Source organism: Hypanus sabinus, chromosome 17 (assembly GCF_030144855.1).
Source record: "Hypanus sabinus isolate sHypSab1 chromosome 17, sHypSab1.hap1, whole genome shotgun sequence".
NCBI classification, from domain to species: domain Eukaryota; kingdom Metazoa; phylum Chordata; class Chondrichthyes; order Myliobatiformes; family Dasyatidae; genus Hypanus; species Hypanus sabinus.
Genome location: NC_082722.1, coordinates 45,433,088 through 45,449,523, shown reverse-complemented (window position 1 = coordinate 45,449,523; position 16,436 = coordinate 45,433,088). Strand labels below are relative to the sequence as shown.

The window sequence follows — 16,436 nt, the reverse complement described above, 5'->3', positions numbered from 1 at the left end:
CAAGTTTCAACAAGCAGAACTTTATATGATTCTATACAGTCCTGAAATGAATGATTTAAGAGTTACTATGCAGTAAATCATGGATATAATTAGCAAATGGCAGGCTGCACAAGTAATTTATCATTATTTGTGAAGCACCATTCAAAAATTAATTTAACAATTTCCAGAAAATAGCAGTGGTTCAAACAATACTGTAGCTCCAAACAAGTTTGATACAAATACTAAATAATATATTAAAAAATAAGAGCAATTCTAGTTTGTCTGCCTTTGCCTCTATATTAATGTGAATGTGCAGCTTTCTATTTACACCGGTTAAGAAAATATTTGACAAAAATGTGAAAATGCATAATTATGCTGTGTATCATTGAGCAGGGTTTTTTTAGGATAATATCCACCTCATAAATTTCCTGGCTTGTGCATTTATTTCCATAATTTTTCTCTTTTGAAGGTACATGGATCTTGCTCATATATTATTATAATAGACATTTGGTAACAGCTCAAGATACTGGATTTTTCAGCAAATCGTTTCCATTTCTTTTTTCAAATTGCATTCTCCTTTAAAATTAAAAACAATGGACTGAAGGAATACAGAAGACAACCGCTACACTCTGCCGCTGCACCCCAATCAATGTACTGTATGTCAGCAAGTTTCTGTTGAAAATTATCATCTATTGTGAATCTAAAACAAAACAAAATGAATTGAATGGTCTCTTAATTAAAACATGTCCTTTCATGTTCTCTAACCTGAAGCAAAGGGACTACAAGAATGCTCTTGATAAGCTTTACTCATTGTTCTCAATAAGAGAATTAATGTGATCTCCAGTCACTTCTCCAAACAATACACTTAAAATAAAACACAACTGTATATGTTTATATTGCATGCATGTTTTTATTTAAAGGAATGCTCCATGCATAGCACATCACAATGATCAAAATATTTTCAAAGGGCCAAAGTTCTCACCTTTCCTTTCAATAGTTTGTCCTTGGCATCCTGCCACTGGTAAGTAACCCACTCAACACTGTGGTCTAGAAATGTAAGGGCTCTAGTCTAAGCAACCATTGTTGTGAGTGGGACAGCTGCACAAATCACTTCAATATCAGTGAAGAGAACAAAGAAACATCCAAAGGTCATGCCTGAAACAAGAGTTGGAATTTTTCCCTACCTAAATGGGAAAATAATGTTTTTTAATGCCTCCTTTGCAAAACTGGGCTGCACTTGAACACAACTGATGTGTAAAATATGGTGTACATTTGTCCAATCACTACCTTTAGAGGATGACTGCTCTCCGCAAAATTGCAAAAAAAGAAATCACTTATTTGAGTCTAGTGCTCTATAACATTTCATGGCTGCTTCCTAACCGATCATTTCCACCTTCTCCCAATCATTCATGTCCTCTTGATCACTTCCCTGCCTCTCTTAGGACTGGCCTCTAAACTGAAAGGCTCTTTGTTGGTGGCTTGCCTGTAATTGTCCAGCTGGTGTATTTGCACATAGGTAGTGGACGAGGGCACTATGTTTGACAAATCTTTCCAACATTCACACAATATTTAATTTAGATAAATGTGGGGTGTTGCATTTTGTCCAGCAAAATAAAGACTAAGACCTTGGGTGGTGATGTGGTTCCCTGAAAATGCATTCGCAAGTAGATAGGGTGGTGAAGAATGCTTTTGGAATGCTGACCTTCATCAGTCAGGGCCATATGTTGGGGGGTGGGGGGGGGGGGGTTCTACTGCAATTGTATAAGAAGCTGTCAAATTTGCACTTGGAGTAATATGTTCGGTTTTGCTCACCCTGCTCAAGGAAATATGCTATTAGACTGGACCGAGTGCTGAAAAGATTTACAAGGATGTTGCCTGGACTCAAGCCATTGAATTTTTGTCCAAAGAGATGTTTTTCTTGGAGCGTAGGAGATCGAGAGGCGATCTCATAGAGTGCATGACATAATGAGGGCGATTGATGCTGAATGAACTCAGTCTCTTTTCCAGGATTGGGGAATCATGAACAGGATGGCATAGGTTTAAAGTGAGAGGGGAAATATTTAATAGGAACTTTGGGAGGGGGAAACTTTGGTTTTAAACAGAGTGCTGTACATATATGGAAATCAGCTGCCAGAGGGCATGGCTTTTCCTGGTACAATAACAATTTTTAAAAGACAACTGAACAGGTGCATGGATAGGAAAGGTTTGGACACGGCAAATTGGACTAGTTTGGATGGTCATCTTGGTCAGCATAGACCAGTAAAATGTCAATATACCAAATACCCACCATCCAGGCTCTGCCACCTTTTTGCAGCTACCATTAAGCAGAAGGTACAGAATGAAGTCCTACACCACCAGGTTCTACTTCCCTTCAGCCATTCAGTCTTGAAACAACCGGCTAAACTCAAATCACTACAGCTTAGTAATACTGTGAACATTTTGACAACTTTTCACTAAAATGGGCTTTACATTTTTGTTCTGCTTGCGTTTTCTTGTAAAAAAATGTTTAATTTATGTTTAGTTTATGCTTTTCTTGTGAATGCTGCTATGTGTCTGTGATGCTGCAAATGTTTATCATTACACCTGTGGATACATATCCTTGTGTATTTGACAATTAACTCAACTATGATTTTGATTTTTAACATAAGACTCTATCTCTTTGAAAATTGAATATATATATATTCATATATATATAACTGAAAGTGGAAGTCAACATAAATCCTGGCCATAGCCAATATTTTACCAGCATATAGATTCAACCTTATCCCAATATCAACCTATGATCAATATTAGTTTTCTAATGGAGAAGCTTTAACACTATTATACCTTTCATCGTCATTGCATAAAATGCAAGTTCTTAAGACTCAATGTTTTGCACCTATGGAGGATAACTGTGCCAAGTTTAGTAACTTAAGTAAAATTGGAATTCACTTTTTGGCCGATTCAGGCTTGTACCTTGCAACAGTCCAGGGTCACATAGCATAAGTTAACGGCCTTGTACTAGTTATCATTTTTTAAAATGCCTGTTTTATTGGTAATGAGTGTAACATAGACAGGAATGCTTTATTCATAGTGAACAATGAGGGCATTGAAATAACTTCTTCAATGTATGGCTCTCAATTTTTCATTACACGGCCTTGGATTAATATCTGCTTATATCGCATGAGGTGTCTGATCGTTTTTATTTGTTCAGCAGGTAGCATTAACATGATTTGTGCACTTGGAGTAATCTTTACCATTAAGAAACTATAGAATTTAAGCAGCAAAGTTAAGACAAGAATTTTTAAAGGTGGAACCATAGACATAAAATCCGAAAGTAATAACTGAAAACCGTTTTTTAACTTCCAAATTTCTAGCTGGGGATATGGATCAATATATTAAACTGCATCATAGGTAATGTGTGATTAACAATATTTTTTATATTCGTGCCATGTGTTTGGTTGAACTTCCATGATTAAACCTGCATTATTCAAAATGGCACTTGGCATAGTAAGAAATTGCCTGCAGAGGTCAAAGGTCACCCTGTCAAACCAGATGACCTCATTTTAATATCATGTGGAAGCACAGAATAATTAAAAGTGTTGTAGTTTATCCTGGATATTTCAAATGTTATCTTTGATATATGTTATGCTGCTTCAAGACATAAGGTAAATGATTTCTATCTGGTAAAAAAAAATCCAAATTAGTCTCTGAGCTTTATAAAATGTTTTCAACACAGATTGCCCATTACCAGAGTTACTCACATGTGATAAATGGATTGATTTTATATGCAGCAATGTAACCTTTATCTCCAAGCATTGATTCCACAGAAATTTTATAAACTACGAAGTCCTGTGTTAGAACTTTATATTAACACTTATGTATTTCCTATAATCTGATAATTAAGCACTAATAATTATAAAGACTAAAATAAATATTCTTCACAGGAAAGCTACAGTGCATTAATATAAATTGTCCACATGATTCCCCTAAGCCTATATGCTGTAAATATGAAGACTATTGCACAGCTGCTTATTGCTAAACAGTGCCTTGTCTAGAAGGGGACAATCTGTGTTTCTAATTGCTGTCATTGAAGCCTCGATTCATTTTGTGACTTTCCCATTAAAATGTGAGCATTAATTTGTATAATGAAATATCACCCACTGTGGTATTCATTAGCCATGCCCTACTGTATACTTCACATTGTTAGCTAGCCAGAAACTGTAGCTAATTTCACTAATGGATATTTTCCTACTAAATCTTTGGTAGAAAATTAATACAGAAACATTACCCCTTTAACTTTTTAGAAATTTAAATTCAGTTAATTCTTTTTTGCCAGATTTGTTCGAACCTATAAATCTGAAGGTAACTTCTGCCATGACAGTATTTAGTAGGCCATGGATATAGATTGGATGGACTGGTTATACAGGCACAGAAACACCTGCTTCCCCACCAGATGGCCAAATTTTTAATTCCCTAGTGCTGCCTATCTTCTGAGCTTAAGTTTTGCTGTCCTTGACCAGGCATCTGAATTGAATTCCTCAGATGGTGGGATATTCTACATTATAGCCATTAACAACTGGTATAATTGGCCCTCCCTGTGCTAAGTAAACTGCCTATCTGCCTTTCCCAGAGGAACACTGTAAAAAACTGTCAGATACTTTGTAGAATAAACTCAACCAAGAGTGTTCATACATCAGTAAGCAGTAATGATAGGAGTTCTGTGAATGAAAAGGTTTAAAACTCTGGCTTTAAAATTACATTAGTACATGTAAGTCTGACTGATGTAAAGCCTGATGAAACAGTTATCCAATTGAGTTTAGAGAAATTCATTTTCTCTGAATATAGTGAAAATCTTAATTTTACTGGGTTCTTCTTACTGTCCTCATAGTTTATACCAATTTTCTGCTATTTGTGTGTTTGTTCATCTCTGTCATGAAAGTATTGGTTTGTGGCACCCTCTGAGTCATTTAGTGGTATGGCCCTTGCCGGCTGCTTTATTGTCAGCTCGCTGATGTCTCAAAACGACAGTTTCATTTATTGTGTTAATTCAGAACAATTTTTGAAGGCAAGCTGTTCTCTTTGTCCATATTAATGACAGTCTGAGCTTGTCAAGCACACAGAGTGCACAATCTTGCCTATTTCTTGGTTGTATACAAATTTCTTTAAGCAGTGGAAATTACTCTTGGTGATATACTATTTTTCAATCTCATGTGGCAATTATCTATTTTTCAACTGAAGGTATAATTCTGGTTCAAAACTATTTATATGACAGTTATCTATCATAAACCTAATGATAATACAATTAACCAGTGGCAGGAGCTTCTAGATTATAAGACATCTAATATTTACATTAAAAGATACGGATGGAGTGTGACCTTAATACTACAGCTTGGAGAATTCATCTGCATAGAACTTGTATGTTGTAACCTGCAGCAGAGCAGATGAGCACTGTGAATGGAGTACTACCTACCTGTTGAAGCGCAGTACGATTTTCTTCAGAAGGGAAGACAGTCATTTAAGTTTTTTTTAAAGAAAGTGAAGCACAGTTTTTTTCTTCAAAAGAGCAGTGAGATATTTGAAATTAAAGAAAGGCAGAAAATAGATGAAATTCACAGGTTTCATAAACAGTGAGTAATGAGTGATAATAATATTAAACTTGTAAAAGCAGAAATGTTCGGCTATATCATAAAGATAGACACATTTGATTACGCAACACATAATTGGTGATGTATACTGAATGAATTGAGCAGTATTTTAAAGCAAATGGAATAACCGATGAGAAACGTGTACTAGTTTTGCTGAGTGCAATGGGTAGAGGAGCAGACTGCTCTGCCCTGTGATGCACTGTTTATTTTATATGCAGCTCGTTTTGTAGAAACATCACCTCCTGTTCATAAGCTGTTTCTTTTGCATCATTTCCTGCCAAGGTTAAATCAGATTTCGACTTGAAGCACACATAGTAGAAAGACATCCATGCCCATCCACTCTTTATTTACCCTTGAAACAGCAATATCTGTGAACTTCTTAATATCAGTAAACATTTAGTAGATATACTTCAAAGGGAGTATTATGTTTATTGTTCATCACTGCACCATGAGTTCGCTCTAGTCCATGTCATAGCTATAGAATGTTGCGCATGTGTATTACCTTGTTTACTTCTGATTATTTGAATAATTGATAATACAAATATATTCCAGCACGGGGTGATTCAATATTGAATCTAAAATTTTACTTAACATTCTGCAGTTTCACTAAGTTTTCTCATTAACAGCTCTAAAGGAAACTTCCATCTCAGGTGATTTTTAAATGGTGTTTAACTCCCTGTCTTGCTTTATATGCAACATACTGTGAGAGCAGTAGATACAGGGTTTGGTTAGAAGTTTGACTGCTCAAACCAAACAAGCTGAAATGAGCTATATTGTGGCATTGTGGCATCTGTTAGTCTCACAAGACCATGGATCTGCACCCGGATCTCCAGGACGCAGGCATGGGCAAGGTTATATGGAAGAGCAGCAGTTGCCCATGCAGCAAGTCTCCCTTCTCCATGCCACCGATGTTGTCCAAGGGAAGGGCAAGGGCCAATACAACTTGGCACCAGAGTCGTCACAGGAGTTGTCAGAATGAGGTTGAACGCAACGTCGAACTGCCTTAGGGACTCCAGCTTCGGATTTGTCCTCAGGGTTTACTCCCAAAGCCTTTCCCATGAGTGGGTATGGCCGCAAGGCAGCGAAGATTTGAAATCAGAGTTTTCCCTCTCTTAGATGGACTTGCCTTCCCAGGCTTATGAGCTGCATCTACACGAGCTTTGTCAATATCATGAAAATAATGCAGGAACATTTAGAAGCAAAACCATTATTAGTTGCAGAACACTTTAGGGTTCGTAAGTGCAATCAAAAGGAAGAGGTGTCTAATTCAGTTTATATGTCTAATTGAGGAAATTGTCCGAGCATTGTAACTTCAATGATAGGCTTAATGGTGCCTAAATAGGCTTAGAGATCGTTTAGTTGATAGAATCTTACAAGAAAGACGTCTAACTGAAGCACAACTCACATTTAAAAGAGCATTTGAAATTGCTGTATCAATGGAAACAGAAAAGACACAATTAAGTTGCAGTCAGGATCGAAGCGAGCATGAACAAAATTGCAACGTCTAAACAGAAACCAGTCTGGCTGAACAACTGGTGTTACTGTTGTGGCAGGAGCTCAGAAATACCAGACCAGCACAGGTTTAAAGATGAAACTTGAAGAAAATGCAAGTAGGGCACATACTAGAGCAAAGGTAAAAACTCAAACTGCAATTCCAAAAAGAGCACCAATCTGCATGCTGTTGATGAAAAATCTGGTAATGAAGACGTTAGAAGAGCCTTCCTGAAGATAAATCCAAGGAAGGTGACGGGCCCAGATGGCATCCTGGGACGGGTTCTCCGGGCCTGTGCGAACGAGCTAGCTGAGTGTTTGCTGACATCTTCAACTGCTCCCTGCTTCAGTCTAAGATCCCTTCGTGTTTTAAGAAGGCAACGATAATCCCAGTGCCAAAGAAAAGCAAGGTGGCATGCCTGAATGACTACCGACCTGTGGCTCTGACATCAATCGCTATGAAGTGCTTCGAGCGATTGGTTATGGCACACATCAACCATAACCTACCGGTCAACCTCGACGCTTTGCAGTTCACCTACCGGAGCAACAGGTCAACGGCAGATGCCATCTCTCTGGCACTACATTCCTCCTTAGAACACCTGGAGAATAAAGACGCATATGTAAGGCTCCTTTTCATCGACTACAGCTTTGCCTTTAATACCATCATTCCAAATAAACTGATTCCTAAGCTCCGGAACCTGGGTCTTAGCACTCAGATCTGCAGCTGGATCTTCAACTTCCTCACAGAGAGGACCCAGGCTGTAAAGATAGGGGACAAGCTCTCCTCTACAATCACTCTGAGCACCGGTGCCCCACAAGGCTGTGTACTCAGCCCCCTGCTGTACTCACTGTCCACCCATGATTGCGTAGCCAAGTTTCCATCAAACTCAATATATAAGTTTGCTGATGACACCACAATTGTAGGCCGCAACTTTGGTAATGATGAGTCTGAGTACAGAGAGGAAATTAAGAACCTGGTGGCATGGTGCGAAGACAATAACAATAGACAATAGACAATAGGTGCAGAAGTAGACCATTCGGCCCCTCGAGTCTGCACCGCCATTCTGAGATCATGGCTGATCATTCACTATCAATACCCAGTCCCTGCCTTGTCCCCATATCCCTTGATTCCCCTATCCATCAGATATCTATCCAGCTCCTTCTTGAAAGCATCCAGAGAATTGGCCTCCACCGTCTTCCGAGGCAGTGCATTCCACACCTCCACAACTCTCTGGGAGAAGAAGCTCTTCCTCAACTCTGTTTTAAATAACTGACCTCTTATTCTCAATCCATGCCCTCTGGTACTGGACTCTCCCAACATCTGGAACATATTTCCTGCCTCAATCCTATCAAATCCTTTAATTATCTTAAACGTTTCAATCAGATCCCCTCTCAATCTCCTCAATTCCAGCGTGTGCAAGCCCAATCTCTCCAATCTCTCTGCGTAAGACAGCCCTGCCATCCCAGGAATCAACCTAGTGAATCTACGCTGCTCTTCCTCAATTGCCAGAATGTCCTTCCTTAAACCTGGAGACCAAAACTGTACACAATATTCCAGGTGTGGTCTCACCAGGGCCCTGTACAAATGCAAAAGAACATCCTTGCTCTTGTATTCAATTCCCCTTGTAACAAAGGCCAACATTCCATTTGCCCTCTTCACTGCCTGTTGCACTTGCTCATTCACCCTCATTGACTGGTGAACTAGGACTCCTAGGTCTCTTTGCATTTCTCCCTTACCTAACTCGACACCGTTCAGACAATACTCTGCCCTCTTGTTCCAGCTTCCAAAGTGGATAACTTCACATTTATTCACATTGAATGACATCTGCCAAGTATCTGCCCACTCACTCAGCCTATCCAAGTCTCCCTGTATTCTCCTAACGTCCTCTTCGCATGTCACACTGCCACCCAGTTTAGATAACCTATCGCTCAACGTCAGCAAGATGAAGGAATTGGTTGTTGACTTCAGAAGGAGTAGTGGACCGCACAACCCCATCTGCATCGGTGGTGTGCAGGTGGAACAGGTCAAATGCTTTAAGTTCCTTGGGGTGAATATCACAAATGACCTGACTTGGTCTAACCAAGTAGAGTCCACTGCCAAGAAGGCCCACCAGCACCTTTACTTCCTGCGAAAGCTGAAGAAATTTGGCCTGTCCCCTAAAAACCCTCACTAATTTTTATAGATGCAGCATAGAAAGCATTCTTCTAGGGTGCATCACAACCTGGTATGGAAGTTGTCCTGTCCAAGACCGGAAGAAGCTGCAGAAGATCATGAACATAGCCCAGCACATCACACAAACCAATCTTCCATCCTTGGACTCACTTTACACTGCACGCTGTCGGAGCAGTGCTGCCAGGATAATCAAGGATAAGTCCCACCCAGCCAATACACTTTTTGTCCCACTTCCCTCTGGGAGAAGGTTCAGGAGCATGAAGATACACATGGTCAGATTTGGGAACAGCTTCTTTCCAACTGTGATAAGACTGCTGAACAGGTCCTGACCCAGATCTGGGCCGTACCTTCCAAATATCCAGACCTGACTTGCACTACCTTACTTTTCCTTTTCTATTTTCTAATTATGATTTATAATTTAAATTTTTATTATATTTACTTCGATTTGTACTTCAGGGAGCGCAAAGCGCAGAAACAAATATCATTGTGATGATTGTTCGCTCTAGTATCAATTGTTTGGTGAAAATAAAGTATTTGTATTTGATGAAAGTGACCCAGGATTGTTGACCTTGAGATTTACAATGTGAAAACTGACAATAGACAAGCAATATGGCTTACACTAGAAGTGAACGGCAAAGTAATTAATATCGAATTGGACACTGTTTCAGCCATTTCGCACAAATGATTTTGAATGGCATTTCAAGGATACTGAACTGAAGCTTGAAGATATCCAAATAAGAGCTTATACTAAAAGAAAGATTCTTTCTGTAGGAGTGACATATGTAACAGTGAATTACAACAACCAATAAGCTACATTGGATTCGTATGTGGTAAAAGCAGGAGGACCAGCATTGTGGGGTCATGATTGGCTGAGACAACTACAACTAAATTGGAGATCCATCCACCATCTCCTGCAATAGAATCAACTGAAAGCAAATTTAGAAAGGTACCGGATGATGCCACAGCAATTTTCAAGGATGGCATTGGAAAACTCAAACATATCATGGGTAAAATAGAGTTAAATGAAAATGCTTCACACATGTGTTATAAAGCCCATCCAGTTCCTTATAGCATCCATGATAATGTAGCCAGTGAGCTAGATTGCATAGAATCTGAAGGAATTCCTTCCAAGGTTGAGTGGAGCCCATGGACAATGCCAGTGGTCCAGTAACCACTGAAGAATAGTTTGTCGGGATCTTTGGTGATTTTAAAGTCACCATCAAACCAATACTGAAAGTAGATCAATACCCTTTGGCCAGGATAGAGGATCTCTTCGCAAACCTTTCTGTGTGGAAACACTTTATCAAAGTGGACTTAGCTGAGGTCTACCTAGATACGGAGATAGAAGAATAGTCCAAAGTTCACCATACTGAATGTCACCATTAACACTCATGAAGGGCTTTATCACTGTAATTGGCTTTTTTTGGAGTAATATTTGCACCTGCACTCTGGCAAAAAGCTATGGACCAGGTTCTGCAAGCTGTTCAGGCACTCAGTTTTACTTGGATGGCATCATTGTAAGGATGATAAGGAACATCTCCAAAATCTCAAGACAGTGTTAAAAAGATTTGAAAATAATGGGCTCAGAGCATGATTATTTAAACAAACATTACTTATTGTGGTCACACTTTTGATGCACAAGTATTACACAGATGTGCTGAGAAAATTCAAGCAGTAGTGGATATCCTAAGGCTAAAGTATATGTCACAGTTGTGGTCCTTTTTAGGATTTGTCAACTACTATAACAGGTTCCTGCCAAAGTACTGTGCTCCACCCTTTGAATTTCATACTTTAGATTGGGAAGAAATGACAATGGACAAAGCAGTGTGAGGTAGCTTTCCAAAAGGCAAAGGATATAGTGATGACAGACACTGTACTGAAATATCATAATTAACATCATCCAGTGAAACTTGCCAGTGTTGCCTCACCTTGTTCATTCATGTTCAGTCATGTCACTAGTTATGAGTGATGCCCTATAGCCTTTGCATCATATTCCCTTACCACTGCAGAGAAAAATTATGCACAGATTTACAGAGAGGCCTTGAGTCTGGTTTGGGGTGTAAAATGTTTGAACCAGTACTTGTATGGGAAAGAGTTTACACTCATTACTGATTGTCAACCACTGGTGTCCATTTTCAATGCACAGAAGGGTGTTCCACTCACGGCAGCAGCACAAATCCAGAGATGGGCTCTCCCTTTTGGAGGACATAATTACAAGAGGACAACTAATCATGGAAATGCTGTTGAATTGCCTAATTTCCCCATGGAAAAGGAGGCACCTGAAAAATTTACAGAAGTACAGTATTGATTGATGTACTGTATACTTCCTAATGTAAATTGGAAGTCTCCCTATTAACTACATGAAAGGGGAAGAATTTGCCCTTGATGTGAGTTGTCTTATGTGGAGGTTTATAATTGTACCGTCCAAGCTGAGAGCTAAAGTATTGGAGGAGCTACATGCCAGTCAAAATGAAAGCGTTGGCTCAAAGCTTTGTCTCATGGCATGGGACAGATCAGCAGCTCGAGCAGTTTGCCATGCACTGTTTGGAATGCCAACACAACAAGAAGATGTCAAGAGCAGTGCCTCTCCATCCCTGGGAATGGCCTGCTTTGCCCTGGCAGAGGATTCATGTGGATTTTCCATTCATGGGCACAAATTTCTTGGTAACAGTGGACATAGCTACAAAGTGGCCATAAGTATTCCCAATAGGTTCCACTGCAGCCTTTCACACTATTGACGTGCTGGGAAGCCTCTTCTGAAGGACAGGTGTTCCAGATCAGTGACAATGAACTACAGTTTGTTGCAGAACAGTTTTGGTCATTTCTGAAAATGAATGGAATAAGAAATATTACATCTGCACTGTACTACACAGCTAAAAATGACTTGGCCGAATTTTTTCTGGAGTCTAAAGAATGCCCTGTGTGCGATGTCAGCAGAACACACCGCCTTGACACTGAATCAGTAGCTCGCTAATTTCCTCCACAATGTAGCACACTCCACAACCAACAACTCACCAACTATGCTGTTCCTGGTTCATCCTTTGCATTCACGTTTAGATCTCCTCAAACCCAATCTCAGAAACAGTACGCAAGACAAACAACTGAGACAAACTGAGGGCTCCTCACACAAGGAAGTCTGACATTTCATTTCTGAACAAGCAGTCCTGATGAGGGATTATAGAGATGATCAAAAATGCATACTTGGATGTCCAGCACTGTAACACCACTTCCTGCAAACCCAAAGTCAGCTTCTACAACCACCATGGAGGGGGCTCCAGAACCTGAGAATGTTTCACAGCTGCAGATCTCACCTGCCAAGCAGAGTGATTCCCCCCTCCGCTGCCTTGTCAGGAAAGATGTAAAAATCCTCCACAGTGATTACATTTTTAAGCCTGAATGGGACAACTTAAAATTTGCTATGGTGTGGATGTCTATGTACTAGTTGTACTATATATGAATAAGATGACCAAAAGCAATACAGTACACATTTGAGTTGAAATACATTCTATATTGAGTTGGAGCTTATAGCTAACAGCAAGGAGTATTGTGTATTTAATATTTGAGTAATATTAAAAATGTATTGTTTGATTTTTTGTTTTTTACATAATTCAGTACAGGTTATACATAAAAGTGCATGAATGGCGTATGCCATTATGTCACCATGTCACAAATGTGCACCTCACTTAAGTGAAAATGAAGTTGACATGTTTATCTCTGGGCCCCCATGTCTTTCTTTCAATCAGTTTCAGGAGTTAGAGAACACAACAAGTGGTACCACGTGCTGTGGGCTTCAGCCGTTACTGAATATCCAAACATGGTCCAGCAACCAAAATGAGGTCATTGGTGCATGCTGGAGCAGCCATCTTGTGTACCTCTTCCATCTGCGATCCCTCATCAGAATTCAGCTGCAGATGCTGGACATCTGGAGTTGATATCCGGCATCTGCCAATTAGTTTGTCTCCAACGATCAACAGTGTGTCTGATGCTGGTCTATCTTTAGGCATGGATATTCCTAAAGGAACAGCTTCTGCCATGGAATATTGGAAGGATCTTTAATGGATTGATTAATAGATGAAGAGGCAAGTGACTGGCATGGCAGTGGAGACTGAATATCAGGAAATAAGATTACAATACTGTGGCAAAGGAGGGTTTATGCTGAAGAAGTATATGCTTGAGATGCTAGAGAGGGATTTCTGGAGATAAACTGGGCAGTGCAAAGAAAGTGAAATGGAATTAATTTGATTTGTCTTGCCCAGACCATACAGTGAAGTTATACTGTCTGTTCAATGTGAAAGGAGAAACTAATGTTCCACTAAACTATGCTGATGGGTTGAAACATTACAAGATACGCCCAATACCAATTCCAGGCCACCTTCATCTGTTTAGAAGGGATGGGATGTAGCTGCAGAGATGACGTAGATTCCAGAGCCAAAAAGAATATATTCCAAAGATTTCTAAAGCTAACTTTAAGGCCCTGGAATAGATCATTGGAACATGGGTAAAAACTCCAGCTCCCACAGAGGGCAAGGAAGTTCACCAGAAATGTAATCAAAATGCAGTAAGATGAGACAGAGGTGGACAACAATGCCATGAATGAAGACCCAAGGAGTTGCAAGGATCACAGCAACTGTTTTGATATTATACTTGTAGTTCATATCAGCAAATTTATCTTGAAATACTACATTTCACCAGCTACACACACACTGCTCAATTGAGTACCCCATCACTTGATCACCACAATTTCTACTAACTGGGGCTCATACCTACATTCAGAATCAAATCAGGTTTATTAACATTGACAATGACGTGAAATTTGATGTTTTGTGGCAGCAAAACAGTGCTAGAAATAAAAAAAATACTATGAATTACAATAGATAGATATAGATAGTGCAATGGGAGAAAATGGAGAATGGGTTCACGGACTGTTCAGAAAGCTGCTGGTGATGGGGGGAGCTGTTCATAAATCATTGAGTGTGGTATTCAATGAAGAAGGAATAGGTATGAAAACAATCATTTTCCATGGCTTTAGGGCAGCTGATCACATGACCCAATGGAAAATCAGAGCTCTCTCCACCCTGGGAGTTAGGAATTCAAGTTAATTTGACCTTCCCCAGTTGGTTTCTGCAGAAACTGTTTTGAACCACTTTGTCCTGAAATAGAAACGGAACTGCAACAATGAACGTCTTCCAATTGACTGGCGTGGTTGGAATAGTTGGCAGTGTAGGAAGGTTCTCAGATGAGCTCATACAAGATCTCTCACCCCAAGAATAAGTCCAGTGAATCTTTGTTACATTACCTCAGAGTCAAGTATTTCCTACCTTCAGCCAGAAGAGAAAACTATGCAGTACCTCATAAAATTGAACCTAGACTTTCTTAATCATATTCTTTGTAATGGACACCATAGGTGATTGTCTGTAGACATAGTCTGGTGAAAGAAGGATGTCTTTTAATGGTTCAGAAAGGACTTTGACATCAAGGTGATGAATTCCAACTCTATATCTGACAAGGTAAATCCACAATAGAAAATAATCCATTATTTTGTCATCTCACCAACAGCTTCATCTTAATGGACAATAAGGATGTCTAAGATCAGGAGAGGAAAAGCACCACATTAATATGGAGGAAAGCTCTTCATAAATTGGCATTAAAGAGCTTTCATATTATTCTCAATTTGAATAATTTATTAATCTGCACAATTGACTTAATCCATAGGATCCAAAGGAATAGAAAGTAGAAAATTCACTTCCTCTCTTCTGTTTAGCTCCACAAATTTCATTCATTAAACAAATGCTATAAATCATTAATAAACTGATTAGATTAAGGAACACACTTCAAAAATATATTGAACTTTGTGTTATGATTATATTTTGCATTTATATGAAAATGTGCAATTTCCATTTTGATGTTAACCAATTAAAATAAAGAAAAAATGAGCACTGCTATATGTGCCCTTTATGACAACAGGACGTCCCAAAGCAGCCTCAGCAACACTATGACTCATGATATTTTTCCTTGGTGTCCAAGATTTATGTGCAACCCTCACGAGAAGTATCAGCGAACTCTTAAAGCTCAGCCTAATCCTGTTCTCAGTTAATTCTCACATACTCGCACTTTCCAGTAGTGGCCACAGGACAGTTTGCAGAAAAAGAAAGATTTCATAAATGTCCTCTTTCTTTACCTCGCTCCAGGACTGTTCTTATTTAGTCATAGCTTCCTTGACTAGATTGCTGAGGTAAAATTATTAGGTTACAATGTACCTCAGCTAGGAAAAATGACTGACCAATAAGACCCCAACTAATTAAAATATAATTCTGTTAAAACCACAAAAAGAACGTGCAGGAGTCATCTTTCTCCTGGACTGAGCCAGTGCAAGTTGGAGTGGGGAGTTAGGTAGCGAGTATCAGAGTATCCCAGGAGCAGCAGATTGGCTTTCCTAAGCAGCCTGGATGCTTCCTGAATAAGAGGGCACTATAAGGACAGGGTTGTATTCTCCAGAGTGATGGAGGCTGAGGTAAGAACTGACAGAAGTTTATAACTATTAAAGGAATAGCTAGGCAACTGGTATATTTCTCCAGATTTGTATGCATTTAAGGTGAGGAGAAAGGTCAAAAGGAGATGTGTAGGACAAGTTTCTTCTACAGAGAATGACGGGTGTCTGGAATGCTGTTGCAGGCGGATACAACTAAAGTGCTTAAGAGGTGCTTAGACATGCACTTAATTATGCAGAAAATGAAGGAATATGGATCGTGTGTAGGCAGAATGATTCGATGACATTAATCAAACTTCGTGAGCTGAGGGGACTGTTTCTATGCTGCACTTATCTAATTTCTATGTTCTATCTACTTTACCAACTGGTAATTCAAGATATAGCACTTTTACTTCAGCTGACATTTATGTTACCCCAAAATAATGGTTTAACCAGGAACTGGAAACTTCAAAACCAAATTCAATGGAAGATGCAATGTCTGAAAGTTTGAAGAAAAAGTTCAATATTTGAAAGAAAAACCTGTGTTCAAATAGCACACTCAAAATGCGGGAGGAACTCAACATCTATGGAAAGGAATAAAGTTGACACTTTGGGATGAGTCTCTTCACCAGGACATCATAGAGTTCTCTTTCACTTCCTTTCAGTAGATGCCCAAATATGTGTAGCCAAGCAAAGAGAA

The 16,436-nt window shown here is 39.3% G+C and overlaps 1 protein-coding gene across 1 annotated transcript in view; it reads right to left on the bottom strand.

Annotated features, from left to right (window-relative positions):
* Window positions 1-16,436, bottom strand: part of znf536 (zinc finger protein 536) — a 504,202-nt gene that overhangs the window by 118,576 nt on the left and 369,190 nt on the right. The window lies entirely within an intron of this gene.